Genomic DNA, 6,552 nt, shown 5'->3' on the forward strand with positions numbered 1-6,552 from the left:
ATCTCACTGAGATGAGGTCCAAAGCCCTCTCCTCCACAGTTTCCCCAACCTAAACTCACTGAGATGAGGTCCAAAGAGGTGACGTCTAATAGAGATGGTTTGGTTAACCACATGAGTAACCTTGCCTGAAGACTTGTTTGGTCCCCAAGCACATTAATTTGGCATCCATGTTTCATGGAAAGAGACAGTAAAGTTAAGCCCAGAGTGTACCAGGTGGACATTGGGTTTGATTCAGACCCTGTCAGTGTACCAGGTGGACACTGGGTTTGATTCAGACCCTGTCAGTGTGCCAGGTGGACATTGGGATTGATTCAGACCCTGCCAGTGTGCCAGGTGGTCATTGGGTTTGATTCAGACCCTGCCAGTGTGCCAGGTGGACATTGGGTTTGATTCAGACCCTGCCAGTGTGCCAGGTGGACATTGGGTTTGATTCAGACCCTGCCAGCATGGCCAGAAATGTATTCCAAGGTCAGTAATTTATAACCACAGAACCACCCCAGCCGTTTCATGCATGACTAAAAACACCTAAGTATTAGATTTACTGCCACGGTCTAGTATGTCACCGCCTCAGACACCATTCACAATGCTGGCTGAGGTACGAGTAAAATATGACATATTATTTCCTAATTGTAAAAAATGCCCCACTCCTTTAAAAAAAATATATGGCAAGGCTTTAGCTCAGTGGGCTACTCCATTGTTGATGAAAGCAGGAGAAGCTACTCCATTGTTGAGGAAAGCAGGGGAAGCTACTCCATTGTTGAGGAAAGCAGGGGAAGCTACTCCATTGTTGAGGAAAGCAGGGGAAGCTACTCCATTGTTGAGGAAAGCAGGGGAAGCTACTCCATTGTTGATGAAAGCAGGAGAAGCTACTCCATTGTTGAGGAAAGCAGGGGAAGTGTTGTAACAGAACTGTCTGAGATCTGGGGGAAGGGAAGCTGCTCACTGATTGGCTGTAATGACAAGGGTCTCTCCAAAATCTATCACTATTCCCCCAAATCTACCACTAATAGCCCAAGCCTCCACAGGCCCTGTCTTGTATTGACAAACAGAACAAATCATTTAACATTCAAATATGTCATTTTAAATAGCTAAATTCAATCCAGCTGGGCCTTTTTAACACAGACAGTTGTTCCTGCAGTACCAGTCAATTGTTTGGACTCACCTACAAATTCAATGTTTTTTCTTTATTTTAATTATTGTCTACATTGTAGAATAATAGTGAAGACAACACAACTATTAAATAACATATATGGAATCATGTAGTAACCAAAAAAGTGTTAAACAAATCAAAATATATTTTATATTTGAGATTCTTCAAAGTATTCACCCTTTGCCTTGATGACAACTTTGCACACTCTTGGCATTCTCTCAACCAGCTTCACCTGGAATGCTCTTCCAACAGTCTTGAAGGAGTTCCCACATATGCTGAGCACTGCTTTTCCTTCACTCTGCGGTCCAACTCATCCCAAACCATCGCAATTGGGTTGAGGTCAGGTGATTGTGAAGGCCAGGTCATCTGATGCAGCACTCCATCACTCTCCTTGGTCAAATAGCCCTTACACAGCCTGGAGATGTGTTTTGGGTCATTGTCATGTTGAAAAACAAATGATAGTCCCACTATGCACAAACTACATGGGATGGCGTATCGCTGCAGAATGATGTGGTAGCCATGCTGGTTAAGTATGCCTTGAATTCTAAATAAATTACAGACAGTGTCACCAGCAAAGCATCCCCCACACCATCACACCTCCTACTCCATGCTTCACGGTGGGAACCACACATGAGAAGATCATCCGTTCACCTACTCTGCATCTCACAAAGACACAGCGGTTGGAACCAGACCAAAGGACAGTTTTCCACTGATCTAATGTCCATTGCTCGGGTTTCTAATGTCCATTGCTCGGGCCCAAGTCTTTTCTTGATATTTGTGTCTTTTCTTTATTTTATTTTTTATTTCATTTCATTTTATTTTTTTTACCCCTTTTTCTCCCCAATTTCATGGTATCCATTTGGTAGTTACAGTCTTGTCCCATCGCTGCAACTCCCGTACGGACTCGGGAGAGGCGAAGGTCGAGAGCCGTGCGTCCTCTGAAACACAACCCAGCCAAGACACAGTGCTTCTTGATACAATGTCCGCTTAACCCGGAAGCCAGCCACACCAATGTGTCAAAGGAAACACCGTACACCTGGCGACCGTGTCAGCGTGTATTGCATCCGCCCCGCCACAGGATTCGCTAGTGCAGGACGGGACAAGAATATCCCTGCGGGCCAAACCCTCCGCTGACCTGGACGACGCTGGGCCAATTGTGCGCCGCCCAATGGGTCTCCCGGTGGTGGCCGGCTGCAACAGAGCCTGGACTCGAACCAGGATCTCTAGTGACTTAGACCACTGCACCACTTGGTGTCCTTTTAGTAGTGGTTTATTTGCAGCAATTTGACCATGAAGGCCTGATTCACACAGTCTGATGTTGAGATGTATCTGTAACTTGAACTCTGAAGCATTTATATGTGCTGCAATTTGAGGTGCAGTTAACTCTAATGAACTAATCCTCTGCAGCAAAGGTAACTCTGCTGGTCTTCCTTTCCTGTGACAATCCTCATGAGAGCCAGTGTCATCATAGCAATTGATTGTTTTTGCAAATGCACTTGAAGAATCTTTCAAAGTTCTTGAAAGTTTCCATATTGACTGACCTTCATGTCTTAAAGTAATGATGGACTGTCATTTCTTTTTGCTTGTTTGAGCTGTTGCCATAATATGGAGTGATTAAAGTAAACCAAAGTTTTGGAAATACATAATGCCATCTAACCAAATATCAAAGAATGTTAGCTATATGCAGTTAGCCAACTAGCTATGGTCAGCGAGCTGGAGCCATACTAATGGAGACCAGTTACAACCCAACTAACAAAACCCAACTTAAACAAAACTGCAGATCAAAAGAGCAGAGACAAACAGAATGGTGGCTGGGAAAATCGCCAATATCCAAAATAGATAGATTCCAGATCAGTCAGCTAGTGCGCTAGCAGTAAGCCAAGGTGGAAAAAGTTGCAAAACTCCAATAGTCTACTACACAGAGAACATGCTGAAAAGTAGTGATGGGGAAACAAAGCTTCTTAAAGTATTGTCGCTTTCCAGCCTATTGTGTCAAAAATCTATTAGGATACAAATGTGTGGAAATGATCTTCTCAGAAATGAATCAAGTCTATGGAATGGATATAGACAAAAAGATAATTCAAGGACTAGCAGAGGTAGAGAGGCGAGGCAGGGGTGAGGACATCATCCTGCTATTTTGACAGTCCCTGAAGGACAATACAGAAGAGGTATTTGCTCTTATTCCTTCCCTTTCACTAATGTATTTTGTAATAAAATTAGCAAGTGTAGTAAGATCATTGCTTTACCTTACTAGGACTGGAGACCACAGCAGCGATTCTGCTCTTGCCCTACCTCTTCAATGAGGACCCGAGTGGCCTTTATGTCCGTGACAAGGTATGCCTATGCACCAATCATCTGTTTCTTCGTAAACATAGGTGTGCATGCTTATATAAAACTACAGCTGAATATTTGTTATGTTCTTTGTATGTGTATTCATCTTTTCTTACTTTTGTTGACACAGATTTCACCGCTTTTCACTCCTTTACTGCACATCGGCGGAAATCCATTTCACCATGAGAGTGAAATCCCGCTGGCCTTTGATAGGGAGAACATCCACGCCCTTGAGGACGTCCCAATGGGACTTGGGGCTCTGCTAAGGCTGGATTTTTATTTTCCATTCAATTTCCCAAAAATGTCAGAAAAACACTTATGTTGTTAAGTTACTGTGTTCTGGGGATAAGAGAAGTTGGGGTGGAGTTACCAGGGCCGGTCATAAAGATGGCAAACTTCCTAACATAGCTAAGTGAATATGATATACACACTAAAGCTGAAAAATCTGTATTTAGCATCAAGTCTACAATGTTGTTAGTTTAACTATGATTCATTTTTAATGTATGTTGTTTTTATTGTACATCATTATTTTATATATTTTAAATGTCATGAAAAGCACTATACAAAGTAAATGTATTATTTATTATGGTCTGACATGTCTGCAGAAATGTTGCAATTTTGTAATGTGTTTTATTTGGTAAATTGTTTTGTAAATATTAATTCACATTTGTGGTGCCACTAAATAAACAATTAATTATTTAAATCAAAATTGTTATTATTATTAAAATATGTTTTTATAGTGGAGGGAGGGTGGACAGGGAGTTAAAAAAATGAACCCCAAAAGGTTCTTTGAGGAACCATGATAAGGGGTTCTTCAAAGAACTTATAGGGGTTCCCACAAAAGGTTCTTCAAAGAACCCTTAAGGGTTCCCCCAGGAACCTTTACTTTTTAGAGTGTATATTGATAAAAGTCACCTTGTCCGAGAGACATTTACATAGTTATACACAGCCAAATTTGGGATGACTATTTTAGGGCGAAATAGCGGCCACAACAGACAGACCTGATATTGGCCATAATTCAACGTCCTTGGACGGGGTATGACCAAAGTTATTCTATTTAGCTACACTTTGTAGTACATTTTTACACTATAATACATGTTTCTGATGCCACATCGCCCTTTTTTAAAGGGAGTCGTTGGTTTTTAGGGGCAGTCGCTTTTTAGCTTTTTGTCTGAAAGTATTTTCTCAACTGCGATACCAACTCCAGTCAGCAGATGGCGATGTGCGTCTTTCAGGTGATTCTGCCACTGTGACATATATTCTAGTGGACGGGACGCTTCTTCAACATCAACAGCTAGTCAGCCACCATGGTTCACTCTAACTTTATGGAAAAAGGTTTATTCAATAAATCTAGCAACTCCTCTCATACTGCGAAGAACCCCCCCAGGCAATAAGGGCAGTTTTATTTCAAATGTAGTACCCGGACAGGGAAAATCCAATAAGCGTTTTATAGTTTCATCCTTAGGGAAACTTACCCTAAAGTGGACACACTCCCATCAGTTTCTGAGACAATTTCCCAGACTTTGTAGACTGTTCAATAATGCTTAAACCTCATCTTTATCAAATTATCCATTAAAGATACCAACTCAAAACCTATGTTCGTCTACATATCAGTTGTTTATTAAATTGTATCTAATTATATTCCCAGTATTACTTTAACAAATCTCTAGTAATCATTATACACACGTACAATTCATCATTTTCATATATTAACAGTATCCATATAAAACGTAAGAAATTCTCAGGTACTCACGACAAACATTCCATTTGCTTTTTCAAGGACTCTCCATAGCTACGAAGCAGCTCTTCAAACATACTTCCAGCAGAACCAAAAAAATATACGTTTGTTTCTTGGACAATGACCGGATCCTCAACGGTTCTCTAACCTCCCAGAGACCACGGCAGAATCAAGCCTCCCAGGAACTATAGACCTTCCGCTGCTTTCTAAAATATCATCCCGCTTATTATCCAAATTTCAATCATCTGATTAAGTATATTTCTATATGTTACTATCCAAACGTCAGATTAAGACTCATTTCCACATTCACACAACTCATATCACAGTCACACAATGCTATTCTCAAACATACCTAATAAATTAGTTGTTTTTCAACAATATTTTAACCTGCAGGAATATTTTCAAATTTCTATCTCATGGTTAGTTCCTAGGATAATGCATCTCATACATTTACATCTTTCAATACTTTACTTCTCACGAGTCACAATCCCGGATCCGGGAGCACCCTCATCAGTAAAAAAGCTGACTAGCATAGCCTAGCATAGCGCCACAAGTAAATACTAGCATCTAAATATCATGAAATCACAAGTCCAAGACACCAGATGAAAGATACACATCTTGTGAATCCAGCCATCATTTCCTATTTTTAAAATGTTTTACAGCGAAAACACAACATGTATTTCTATTAGCTAACCACGATAGCAAAAGACTCAACCGCATATTTTCACCATTTTTTTTACAGCATAGGTAGCTATCACAAATTCGACCAAATAAAGATATAAATTGTCACTAACCAAGAAACAACTTCATCAGATGACAGTCTTATAACAGATTTATTGTATAGCATATGTTTTGTTCGAAAAATGTGCATATTTCAGGTATAAATCATAGTTTTACATTGCAGCCACCATCACAAGTCTCACCAAAGCAGCTAGAATAACTACAGAGACCAACGTGAAATACCTAAATACTCATCATAAAACATTTATGAAAAATACATGGTGTACAGCAAATGAAAGACAAACATCTTGTGAATCCAGCCAATATTTCAGATTTTTTAAGTGTTTTACAGCGAAAACACAATATAGCATTATATTAGCTTACTACAATAGCCTACCACACAACCGCATTCATTCAACACAACGTTAGCGATAGCGAATAAACCAGCAAAAGATATACATTTTTTCACTAACCTTCACAATCTTCATCAGATGACAGTCCTATAACATCATATTACACAATACATATATGGTTTGTTCGAAAATGTGCATATTTAGCGGCACAAATCGTGGTTATACAATGTGAAAACGTAGGCAAAATGCAATAAAAATGT

General features: G+C 40.0%; 1 long non-coding RNA gene across 1 annotated transcript; it reads left to right on the top strand.

Annotated features, from left to right (window-relative positions):
• Positions 1-1,891: 1,891 nt before the first annotated feature.
• Positions 1,892-4,154, top strand: LOC139542037 (uncharacterized). Its single transcript, XR_011668457.1, has 3 exons — positions 1,892-3,318; positions 3,405-3,484; positions 3,612-4,154. It is a non-coding gene; the product is annotated as an uncharacterized lncRNA (long non-coding RNA).
• The last annotated feature ends 2,398 nt before the right edge of the window (positions 4,155-6,552 follow it).

This window comes from Salvelinus alpinus, chromosome 17, assembly GCF_045679555.1.
Source record: "Salvelinus alpinus chromosome 17, SLU_Salpinus.1, whole genome shotgun sequence".
Taxonomy (NCBI): domain Eukaryota; kingdom Metazoa; phylum Chordata; class Actinopteri; order Salmoniformes; family Salmonidae; genus Salvelinus; species Salvelinus alpinus.